The 10,586-nt window shown below is 39.0% G+C and overlaps 1 long non-coding RNA gene across 1 annotated transcript in view; it reads left to right on the top strand.

Moving 5' to 3' along the window:
- Positions 1-226: 226 nt before the first annotated feature.
- The window catches only part of LOC107504862, a 49,716-nt gene continuing 39,356 nt past the window's right edge, over positions 227-10,586 (top strand). The window contains exon 1 of the long non-coding RNA XR_001595555.2: positions 227-499. This is a non-coding gene — a long non-coding RNA (uncharacterized LOC107504862). The remainder of the gene's footprint in view (positions 500-10,586) is intronic.

Raw genomic sequence — 10,586 nt, 5'->3', positions numbered from 1 at the left:
GTGTGGGCATTTAAGACTGTTCTAGTGGCAGTGGGGCTGGCTGAGCTTATCCGTGTCAGTCACTTTCTTCTCATTCTAAGTGTATTTTTGAGCATTTAAGCAGCGGATGGTGACATTGGTGCTCATCAGTACGGCTTCTCCAGCCCACAGCGAGAGAAGGAACTGGGAGGGACCCAGGAGGGAACGAGGTGTTTTAAGGCCCTTCCTGTCCTGCCAAACAGCACCTTTTGCTCTTGCTTTTTGTTTTGTTTCGCAAAACGAGGAAATAGTGACTTGAGGACTCTGCTATCTGCCTTGTGTCAAAGAACCACAGTATGCTGCTTTTATTTTTATTTTTATTTTTGTAAGACTTGCTATGAGGACTGAGCCATTGCAGCATTTTTTTTTTAAAGGACCATTTCCTTTTCTTTTAAATATACATGTGATCATTTAACACATTGTTGTTAAGTTTATTCTTGCTGCAAAAGAAGGCCATTGTACTTCCTGACCCAGAAAGAAGGTGGGTGGCTTTGCTTTTTAATTGAACTTTCTCTCTCCAACATCATATTTCTTTTTCTGTTATTTCCTAAATAGTGTGCCAAGGTGATCAAATGGATGAGGAATGGAATCATAAATGGAGTGGTTTTAAAATTACTGTTGCTCCCTCCAGAGCACCTGTTCTTCTAAACTTTGGCTTTGAGGGACTTTGGCAATGTTTTTCACAAGCTCGTGTGTGTGTGTGTGTGTGTGTGTGTGTGTGTGTGTGTGTGTGTGTTTCATGTTCCAACACATCACATTTGGATTTTGCAGTCTGTCATTGTTTAAAACAACCCCTGGGAAGCATGCTCCTCTCTCTGGATTCCCTCCACCACACACATATGTGTACTTTCCCGTTCGGATGTACATAAGGCTGCTCATGAGGGCTCTTTGATTTTAACTTCAAGGGAGCAATTTTGTTCTTTGTATGTCATTGCTAACCACAGACAAAACTTAGTGCCTGGTCTAATAGTCTACTGCGTGTGCCGGATGGCCTAGGTTCTAAAAAGACAATGTGAAGGATAGCACTCATCCCTTAAAAAAAAAAAAAAAAAAAAAAGTATGTCCCGTGACTATTTGGGCAGACATTTTTCTCTTTTTACAGTGTTTTCAGTTGAGAATATGAGGCACTTTTTCTCTTTTTCTCTGATTTCCCTAACACAGCTGAAGAATGTGGAAAATGACATTAAGCTCTGAGTAAACATTATTCCTCCATTCTGGTTGTTATTGATGGTTCATTTTTTTTTTTTTTTGCCTTTTAACACAAGAGACACAGGACTGAGCAGAGAAGACAGTTCAGATTATAGACCTCCAAATATCAGAGCATTTCAAATAAGGGAATTTATGCCCAAGTATGGAGATGAAGATGAGCATATTAATTTTAATTCTGCTATAAAATGACATTTTAATTTTGTAAGTAATTCGTATCTAGGACAATGTAAATAATACCTCAAAGGCTATAACAGCCTTCAAGTTAGATGTCTGTTTTGTTAGATTATGAAGTAAACCTCCCCTAAGGTAGATGTTTTTAATGCATCGAAATATGTTTGTAATTTTCATTCTGACATATCTATCACCTAGCACAGGTAATGGCACATAATAGATATTAAAATATTTGTTGCATGAGTGTCAAATGCTATTTCATTGACTGCCCTGGTTGTTCAGGCAGTACCTAAGTTAGTGTCAGCCTCAGGTCTGGACTTGAGTGAGAAAGGACAGCGCTCCAGGAAAAGTTGTGTCCAATTGTTCTTTTACCTTTTCTATGGGTTTCCGTGTTGTCTCTCAATTAGCAATTGGGTTATAAAGTTTTTGAGGAAAGAGAGAATTCAAATTTTGAGGTGGATTTCCCCATACTCAGCACGGTGCTTTGTATAGAAATAACAGATAACTGAAGAGATAATCGAATATTCCAACATAGGGGTCAAATATGTGGTGACAGAAAGAAATCTAACTATGGGCGGCGAACTCACAATGCCATATATATGTGACTTACTGTTGAATTGTACGCTTGAAACTTATTGGATTTTAATTGATGTCACCATAATAAATTTAAAAAATAATTATTAAAAAATTACTGAATAGAAACACACCAAAAAATAATATACCAACACATATCAAAGCACTCCATATTATAATCTATTATTCAACAAACAGTAGTTGCAGGCATGAAGCTAAATTATTTATACATTGTTTCACTTCATTCTCTCACACTGACCTTTATATAGGTAGTTATCACAATTCCTGTTTTACAGGGAAGGATTCTGAGGCTCAGAGAAGTCAAGTGACTTTCTCAAGGTCACACAGATAGTGAATGACAGTTTGGAAGTTTAATCCAGTTTTATGGAAATGTAAAACATATAGTTAGTCAACCACTATTCTATACTGCCTGTTAATTTATTTGGCTTTATACAGCCCCTAATCAATTTGGTGATTCACAATTATTGGATAAACCATGATGGAAATAGAAATAATTAAGACTGGGACCTAGGCCTATTATTCTTGAATCATCTGTGTCTTGTGCAGTGATTTGAACCCTGGGCTCAGGGGAGTGAGACAAAGGCCTGCCTCCCAAGGCCTTGCCTATTCTCCACTCATTCCACAACTACAAGTAGATATTTGAAAAGAGCCAGAAGAGAAATTAGGGTTAATTTTTAGCCCCTTTGTAAAACTAAGATTAAGCTGAATTTACTTGAACTAATGTTGAGACAAGTCAATGAGCTACATGGCAAAGAAAACTAGGAAAACAATTCAGACAAGTGTGTGGCTGAGCAGTTTTTCCTTTTCACCAAAAGTTTGTTACAGACTTTAATGATATTCATTCTCTTAAGATAGTCGCTGAGTGTCCTGACCATTTAGGGGAACAAAGAATAACTGGAGACAATAAGAAAAGCCTTGATACACATAAAAGTTCACGTAACGAGCAAGCAAATTAACCACATGATTAATTCTGCACCCTTGAAACAAACATATACAGACCCCAAAGTAGGACTTCAAAGAGCCCATGAGTTTTTCTGGGAAATATTCAACACCTCTTCAGTAAAAATCCACCCAAGGACAAATGTCAAAATTGCATAATAAAAATATGAAAGCCAATGGCACCTAGTTGGTAAACCCCATATTTGACTTGAGAAGAAAAGGCTCAATTTTAGGCTTAGTGAGTCTCCACCAACACCAAAACAGTTAAAATTAATCCTTGACTCATGACTTTGTGACTGTAATGCTGGGAGAAGAGGAGGGAAAAAGGGGGGAAATGAGTGACCTTTCCAGGGGACTCATGACTCCATAGGGATCAAGCTCACTGCTTGAATCAAGAAGCAGAGGATTCTCTCAGCCCCAGTTTGCTGCTGAGGAGTCAAGAGCAATAGCAGGCATCAGTGGTTTTGCTGGAGATTCGTTCTGGTTTCACCGGTCTTCTGTGCACGTGACTCAGGCCACTCTATTTACCTTTCTCTCTGGATTTTCCTTTTTGAAAAAGGAAAGTAATCAGAATTTTAACTCACGTTTATAAGGTTTTTGGAATTAAAGCTGTGTTTAGAAGTGATTTTGAGCTCTTCACAATGAAGTCCCAATAATGTTTTTAAATAGATGAGTAACTTTTGTGTTTTGATGAATATTTGATAAGAACAAGAGAAAACTTTGAAAAGCAATATTAACTGCTAAATTTAATCCCACTAAAATAAAAGTGTAGAACTATATACAATAGGTCTGGGGTTGGAAATCTCTAGAAAGAGCACTGAGAGAACTGATGCCCAAGCCATATTGCAGCAGAAATAATCTTCGGCCATCAAAACTTTAAGGATCTTGAGTCATTTTCTTCAAATCTGACTTGCCTTCCTTTCCACATCTATAAATTTGCCAAGTTAAAGTTTATTGCTCTAACAGGTTTTGAACGATAGTACATATTTTTTTTTGAAAAGTTCTGAGTACTTTTTGATTATTTGATGGAAAAAATGTATACTTTTTCCTTTTTATGTGTCTTTCAGACCAATTGGTTTGATATAAATATGATCTTGAAAAAACCGTATTCACCCTTTTAAGCTAAGAGCGAACATTCTATTTCATGAAAGTTATGAGTGATTGCTGAAAGCATGTTATGAATTAAATGATTCTCGGCAGTAATGCAGTCAGCTAGCCTGCAGATCAGACCTTATTCCTGAATTTTCAGAATCTAAAATGAATGCAATGATCGGCAATGCCAAAATGCAAAACCCACGTGAGGCAACAAAGCAGTGAGCAGGGGCAGGCTCTCCATGACAGGAAGCCACTGGAATCTGGTTGCTAGGAGACACTTGTCTTTTGCTGTCGGCAGGAAGATGTCCTTGAGCATGGCTTCCCTTGTGGTTGGCTTTGGACAAGTCATGAATCAGTCCTCCCTAGTGCTGCCCTCCCCAAAGGGTCAGCCAGCCCACAGTGCAGGTGACACAGAGAGGCAATGGTGGTTTCTGTTCCCTCAGAAGGTTTCTCACACACGCCTCTACTTCCTGATACACTCTTCTGAAATCAGTAAGCATTTCGTACGTCTAATCTGGATTGCGAGGATATGAAAAAATTGCTTCTTGTGCAGTGCTTACACCTGGGAGAATTTTACAAAATAAAGTTACACACTAAAATATATGAAACAACTTAAAAGTGCCGTAGGAAAAAAAGAAGGCTAGGATAATTAGTTAATAGGAATTAAAAGAGATTTCATAGAGGAGAGGGAACTGGAGTGAAAGGACCTGCCCAGGGAGGGATGACTGTGGCAAGAGGACACCAGCTGGGCTGCAGAGAGCTCTCAGAGCACCCCTGAGGGCAGAGAACGTGTCTTTCTTGCTCACAGAAGCATCCCAGCACCTAGGACAGTGCTTGGCAGACAGTGTATGCTCAGCGTTCATGGGCTGAACAGACGCAGGAGAAGGAAGATGCTGGCACATGAGTGGTAGGAGCTTGCAGGTCGATGCTAATGTTCCAGGGAAAAGTCCGTTGAAAGCATGTTAAATAAAGAAGGCTGGTATTATTGTAGCAGAGTGTCTGTTCCAGACAGTGAGAAATGAGGTTGGCCGGGAAGGTGCAGTCCAGTTATGAAGGTTCTTAAAAACTAAGCAGAAAATGGCTTTAAAAATGAGATGTTACTGTGAAATTCCAAGCCTGGTAGAGATGAAAGTTTTATGGTTTACGAATGCTCTTTCCAATGCATCATCTCATAAATATGAGCAGTTTATTATATGTCAATTATAAGTCAATAAAGCTATTGAAAATACATGATTTCATTAGCTATTTAATATTTGAAATGCACTTTATCATTATTACATGTTTACACATGAGGAAACTGAGACCTAGAGAGGCTCGTGGCTTGCTCCAGTTTATACATTTTAGACTACAAACCAAGGCTCCTGCGTCTTCTGCGCCTTTCTGAAAGCAGCCTTCTGCCGAGGGACCTGGGACAAGGCTGGCCTGTGGTGGGAGAGGCCAGCTGGGAGGCGGTGGCATATGGCTCTTTGTGAGGTTACCACTGTGCTGGCTACGGGGGCTGGAGACGAAGACCAAGAGGCAGTTTCCTCTGTCTCCTTCTCCCTTGCTTCTCCCTGTGCTCCACTAACTTTGCCCTTCCTCCCCATCTTTCTTCTTCCCTGCCAGCCTCTCAGACCTCGAAGGGACATTACTGCTAAGCACCACATATGTGGGCTCCTTGACTGCCTTGATTGCTACAGGGCCAGCTCTGGGGCAAAATTGTACTGTCTGGGAGAAAAGGGCAATATCTTTTCTCCCAGTTTATTGAGATATAATTGACGTATAGCATTGTATACGTTTAAGTCATTATACGACATAATGATTTGATATACATATGTATTGCAAAGTCATCGCCACAATAAAATTAGTTAATATTCACCTGGCATAATTATAATTTTTCCCTTGTGATGAGAAATTTTAAGATCTATTCTCTTAGCAACTTTCAAATATACAACACTGTACATCGCATTCCCCCCAACTTATAACTGCTAGTTTGTACCTTTTGACCATCTCCACCTACTTCTCCCCACTGCCAGCCCAACACCACGTCTGGCAACCATAAATCTGATCTCTGTTATTATAAGGTTAGTGTTTTTAGATTCCACATACAAGTGAGATTATACAGTCTTTGCCTTTCTCTGTCTGACTCCTTTCACTTAGCATAATGCCCTCAAGAACAGCACCATTTGGACCGGGCACATTACATCTGTGGAACCTCTTGAAAAGGTCCAATGTTAAAGAGAACTCAAACATTGAGATTTAGAGCCCATAAAGTATTACTAACATTAGGATCATCTATGTGAATGTTGCATTTAAGCACGTTTTGTAAAGATCATCTTAATGGGCTTCCAGACCTGGTTTCGGAAATATTCACCCCAATACTCAACACATGAGTGAAAATAACTTAGATTTTTGACTTGAATATTACATGGCCTCAAATATAAGCAACCAGACCGTATGAGAAAGGCAGTATAGCTCTGTGGGCTTTGGAGGCAGTTAACTAAAGTTAGAATCCACAGTACGGCATTTACTTAGCCTCTTTGAACCTCAGTTTCTTCATTTGTGAAATAGGAATGAATCCTATGTAACAGGTTTGTTGTGGCAATTAAATGAGTATAAAGGATTGAGTGCAGTGCCAGTCTTATGGGGAGCGATTACCGCGTGAATGGTAGCCACCACCCCACCATCCATCATCATCAGCTCATCATCCTCATCAGCTACATAACCAAAAATACTCTGTCCAATCCATGGCATTAGAGAAAAACAGCCTTGCTTTCTTTAGCCTGTGGACTCTGCCAAGGCTGAAGATTATAGGCTAATGTAACTTTTTTTACCCCTTACTAGCTCCTTTGGCAGTGTTTTTTTTTTCCTACCAACTTGCTCGTATAGAATTATTCAGCAAAAGAGACCGAAGAGCTTCTTAGTTAAGTGTTTGTTGAGCGCATGTATGAAATGAATAACACAACATCCAAAGGAAGTTTATTTTCTTCCATTTATTCCGGTGAGGATTCTTTTTCTGTGAGTGGTGGTGGTGGTGGTTGGTAAGTGTTGTTGATAAACAGGAGTGACATGGCACAGGAGTTTCTGTAGGGTCGGGCACTAGCCCATCAACCCAGTCATTCAGAAATTCCTTTACATTATACTGCAAAGCAACCAGCCTGAAAAGGAAAATTCAGTCAACTAATTCTTTTATGGAAAACATCGAGGTTGGCAGGAGTTTTCCCCCTGAATCCCTCCTGCACCCCCGCCTCCTTAATGGCCTGGCTAGATTGACTCATTGTTCCCCACAGAGCAGCTTTACCTGACACTTCTATGACAGAGCCCACAGCTCAATGCTCCTTTTCTCCCCAGAGCAGTCAGCCAACTGCTCTGGAAAAAGTAGGTGTGACAGTCACCAGTCCCTCCATGGAATCTTGTTCTAATCATCATTTTGCTGCTGAACCCCAGTTTGCATCAGGAGTACAGACAAAGTGTAGGACACTAGCATTAAGCAGTTGAATACATGGCAAATGGAAATACAATTTAACAAACAAACAAACAAACAAACAAACAAACACAACCCAGCAGAGATCAAGAATCCTGCCGGAATTAAAGGCAGTTTGGGGCCAGCGCAACATTATTTTCCTGAGAAGCACTATACAAATAACTGGAAACATGATATCTCTTCTTAATAATAGAATCAGACATATTTACACCTGTTTAGTCTTTTAGTTATACGTTGAAGGTAAAAACATTTTTTGTAAGTATTAGGCCTATATTTTTCTTTATCAACAGAATCACTTCTTCGGATTCTATCAAGAATGCTAGTGCTAATAATAATCTTGAATAGGCTCTAAGATCTAACAGCTTCATTTAACTCTAGCATCTTTCATCTGAACCTGAAATTGTCAGGACAGCACCTATTTTCAGGCTCATGCTGGGGCCAGTCACTGCCACTGGGTTTGTCTTGAGTTGTTTCACCTGAGGACCTGTCTCTACATTTCTTTGAATGAGCTCAGCCTAAGGGTCTAATCTTAAAGACATTATCAAACTTGTGTCTGAGAAACATGTTACTAAAAAAAAATAATTTTTCCATCCATCCATCCATCCATCCATCCATCCATCCATCCATCCATCCATTCATCCGTCTGTCCATCTCTTCAACTAATGTCTTCACACAGACTATATATTCCAAAAAGTAGGTACCTTGTCTGTCTTTTGACTTACTATATCTCCAAAACTTAGCCCATGCCTGGCATAGTGTAACCACTGAAGGAATGTTTGTTCAAAAAATGAACAGTTATCAAATGTCCACAATGTATTGGAACTGGAGGTATTGACAGAAAAAAACAAAAACAAACAAACAAACAAAAAAACCCCCCAAAAAACACAACAGTTCCTGCCTTCTTGGTGTTCACAATTCTTTTTTCAAGATGTTTTTGTGCCCCACCAGAAAAATACATTTCGAGGCTACTAATACCCTTTTTACATTCGAGTGACTAGCTGTTTCAATAACTGACTGTATAATGAACTAAAATGGATGCAAAGTTACCTTCAGAGACAAATGAGGGGGAAAAAAACAGCATCACATCAGACACATTCTCATCATTTCTTCCTAAAGTGCACAGCACTTCCAGTCACTAATGGTTGTGGGAGACTTTGGGGACACTAATCTTAATGACCTCACCATTTCCTACCAGGTCTTGTTAGTTCCTAAAACCATCTGTAAGAAGTTATTGTATTTGGCTTTCTTAAGCCATATTTTTAAAGCAAGACATTTAATTAGTGCTTGTTAAGATGTTGCGAGTGCTTTGGCCACTTTTCTCTCACCCCTGCTGTTTCTTCTTGGTCAGCATATTTTCTGGAAGTGTTGTTTCCGGAAAAGGGCATAAGATGCTTCTCTGTTTGGAGAACTGCTATGTGTATCTACACGAAGAAGTCTCTGATGGAGGTGAAGAGACTGTCAGACTGGCTGTGCAGAGAGGGCCTCCTTGTTCATAACAGCTACCTTGGCAGGCCTCTGGTTTTGACATTTTTTTGTTGAGAATGCTGAGACCTCAAAATGAATTTGGGACAGATGGCTACAGACAGGAGTGTGCGCTGGATCCATAGAAAAAAATGTTGCAAAAAGAAAATGTGAATGAAATATTAAATCTAAACACCTTTAAAAAACTTCATAAAAAGAATGATTTTTTTTGAAAAGACCTAACTTTTAGTGACTCTAAGAGATGCTATGAAAACTGAAAAATAGTCCATGACACTGAAAAATCCCCCGATACTCAAATAATAAATATGTCGAATATAGTTCTATTATTTTTGCAAATATTTAGTACCATCAAGTTAATTAAAAATTCGAACAATTTTACAAAATAAGATAATTGTATGAAGTTTTCCCAGAATCCTTTATCCATATTTGGATTAAAATGGCTTGATATTTGGAGTAGTTTATGTATCACAAATGCATGTCAAATACAGTTATCCAAAGAATAATACAACGTAGAATCTGTGAAAATGAAGAAATGAAGAAATACTTATATCTGCATCTAGATATGTGAAGAAATGTTATGTAACCTGCTAAGAGAATTTACTCATATTTTCCCCAATGCCAAACATATATTTAAGGAACAAAAAGTTTCATGCTGGTTATTGCTTAAACGATAAGTAAAATAAATTCCCTTTCTCTTTGAATTTCAATGTGCTCCTTTAAGGTAATCCTTAATTGAGGAGGCAGTCCACTAAATGTAATATACACTTAGTCAAATTATTAAATCTTCATATTCTACATGTTAAGTAATTTCTATTAGAATCCCTTTTGCTTCAGTGATATAAACATTTAAGTATATTAATGGCTTCAGTGAAGGAGTGGCATTTGGCACTGGGTGTAAAAACATTTCCTGCTGGGCCCTCAACCACTAACAAGCTTTTTGTTTGAGAAAGGGGGAGTTGGGAGGGGGTGAAGGAGGGAGAAACATTGGCAACTCTTGACCACAGAAATCTTGATCGGTCACAGCAACTTTTTCCGTTTGTGTTGACAGTTTGTGGTGTTGTTGTTTATCTGTCTTATCATTCACTGGAATTTGATGTTTGGATGCAGAGGTCTCAAGACCATCTGCAGTCTTGCTGAGTATTAGAGCAGCCAGGCCAGGCATCTGGCTGTCACTTATAATCACATATCTGCCCCTGAAGTTGTCGTTGGATACTTCTGATTCCCTTTGAACGTACTATTGTGATGCTCCAGTTTCAGGCCATTGATGTGAGAGACAGTCAATTCCTGGCTTTAGTCTAGTTGGAAACAAGATTTATGAAATGAAGAGGGGTACCCACTTTGCTCGAAGGGAGGGCTGTTTTAGTGTGCATTGGGTTTAATGATACAGCATTTCCTCTGCAGCTTGTACAACTAACTCACTCTTTGAACGTGGAGAGAAATAGTGCATCAGAAAATTATTTTCATGGTGTTGCCATGTTTACTGTTTCCTGTTGTCTTTGCCTGAAAGTGTTTTAGCAAAAATTAGGGTTGAGCAGAAAAACATTTGAGCCAGGGGATGAAAGGAGTTGTTATTATGTTTCCTTTCCAGGTTAATGTGGTCGCCTTTGATTTAAGC

Source organism: Rousettus aegyptiacus, unplaced genomic scaffold, assembly GCF_014176215.1.
Source record: "Rousettus aegyptiacus isolate mRouAeg1 unplaced genomic scaffold, mRouAeg1.p scaffold_m13_p_2, whole genome shotgun sequence".
In the NCBI taxonomy this organism is placed as follows: domain Eukaryota; kingdom Metazoa; phylum Chordata; class Mammalia; order Chiroptera; family Pteropodidae; genus Rousettus; species Rousettus aegyptiacus.
The sequence above is the reverse complement of the archived record's forward strand: the minus strand, read 5'-3'. Positions and strand labels throughout refer to the sequence as shown.